Raw genomic sequence first — 2,313 nt, forward strand, 5'->3', positions numbered from 1 at the left:
AGTACTCAACTGAGTCTTATTTTATGAACCCCAAAAGGATGAATGACAAAGTTGACCATGGCGAAATTTGAATTCAGAACATAAAGACAGATGAAATGTTGCTAAACATTTTGCCTAATGTGCTAATGATTCTGCCAGCTCATCACCTTATAATAATAATAATAATAATAATAATAATAATAATAATAATAATAATAATACTTTTAAAAAAGAAAGCAGCTAGTGGGCGGAGGGGGAAACGTAAAGTGCCTTGCTACAAACAGAGGCAAAATAAACGCTAAAACAATTTAATTTGATACACTCAAATGTAAAGTTGCTATAAGACACTGACAAAATACTTAATAATAAATTGATTTTGCCATCACTACAACCACCACTAACCACCAACACCATTTCTCTCTCGCTTTTTTTTATATATATTTTTAAAGACTTTGATTCAATAATAACAAAATAAAACAATTGTAAAAACATTATCTATACTATTTCTTTTATATTTCTGGTATTGTTCCCTCCATATACATACACATACATACATACATACATACATACAGACAGACAGACAGACATACACTGTTGTTCAAACATGGCCAATTATTTATTCATATTGATTTGCATAATTTTTCCGTAGCAAGGCGCCTGTTTCAATCTGTCTTGAGAGAAAGAGGGACATGGAGGAAGAGGGAAACAGTGGTGAAAGAAAAAAAACAGAGAAGCAGAGAGACAGAGAAAAAAAAAAGAGAAAGAGAGAGAAAAAGAGAAAGATAGACAGACAGAGAAAGAGAGAGAGAAACAATGACAGTAAGAAACAGAAAAAAAGACAGAGAGACCATGTCAGAATACTTCTTATAAAAGGGGGAGGGAGTTAAAAAAACAGCTTTTTCCAGTTCCATTCAAATCCACTCTCTCTCTCAGTCTCCATCAATATATCTTCGTTGATATATAAATATGTGCACGCGTGCATGCACACACACGCCAATATTACTGTGGTGCAATGGAGGAATAAGAAAGAGCACAGCAATATATCTCATACGAGTGTGACCTGCCTTGAAATTTGCCAAGATGATTGAAACATCCTTTTCTTCAGCAGTAATGATATCATAATGGAATGACGGTCAGTCTGCCCTGCTGTGGCCATGAAGACAGTTGTCTTGGCCCACACAACAATGCATCATTATTATACATGGAGAAAGAGACACAAAAGCATGAAAGAAAAACTATGAAAAGCAAGAGCCATGGAAGAAATCTATAGGTGGCTACTTAGTCTGCTAGATATAGCGCTAAATACCCCACAAACCACACTATGTTATCTTTAAAAATAAAAAAAAGTAGAGAAAAATATATCAGATAAATGTAATTTTAAGGCCCTTCGATTCTAAGTTTTGTTTCCATACTTGGAATTTTTTCTCCAATTCTGCTACAGATTCTGCTATAAGAATGAGGTTATCAGCATATAGTAGTTCCCACAGGCAGTCAGTTTTTAATTCCTATTAAGGACTGGAGGACTATGACGAGTAAGAGCGGACTGAGAACTGAGCCCTGGTGAAACCCTACTTGTACACTAGATTCATCAATGTATTCATGGTCAACTCTTATCCTCCTGACAGCACTGCTATACATGGCTTGTACAGCTCTAAAAAGCCACTCAACTACTCCTAACTTCCTTAGAGATCACCAGATAACAGAGCAAGGGACTCTGTCAAAAGCTTTCTCCAGGTCGACTAAAGCCAAGAACAATGGCTTACTTTTAGCCAGATACTTCTCACTAGAACGATGGTAACTGTGATACTCTTCTCAGGCACAAAACCAAACTGCATCTCATCTAGGTTAAATCTATTCCTAATCAATTGAGTTATAACTCTCTGTAACTTGTAGGAGAATAATTAATATGAGAAATGGTATGAACAACAGAATGAGAACAATTTAACCCCACCACCCACCCAGGGTGTTTTACTGAAGGGTTTAGTTTGAAATTCTAAGAATACAGCAGGCACCTAGAGAAGGCTCAGGGTATAATGGCCAAAATGATGTGACCATAACAATCAAAATGAGGACAGTAATTTAAATACAAATATATCAGTGTATTGTCACACTTTGTTCAACATTCTACCACTATATTATTGACAGATATAATTAAGACAAATGTTGAAACGAAAGAAATACTTCATGATAAATTCTGTAGAATCTACCATGAGGCTTGCAACAGAATTTATCTTCAGTAGGCTTTGGTCTTGGTCATTCCTCAAAAATAAATCTATATGTACATATAGATGAAAACTGTGAAACAGTAGAATCCGAGGAAACTGGTGGTGGCCT

At 35.5% G+C, this 2,313-nt stretch overlaps 1 long non-coding RNA gene across 1 annotated transcript in view; it reads left to right on the forward strand.

The window, feature by feature from the left end:
* Positions 1 to 2,313, forward strand: part of LOC128250911 (uncharacterized) — a 66,204-nt gene that overhangs the window by 50,387 nt on the left and 13,504 nt on the right. The gene's annotated exons all lie outside the window — the stretch shown is intronic.

The sequence above is a fragment of the Octopus bimaculoides genome, chromosome 26, assembly GCF_001194135.2.
Source record: "Octopus bimaculoides isolate UCB-OBI-ISO-001 chromosome 26, ASM119413v2, whole genome shotgun sequence".
NCBI lineage: Eukaryota > Metazoa > Mollusca > Cephalopoda > Octopoda > Octopodidae > Octopus > Octopus bimaculoides.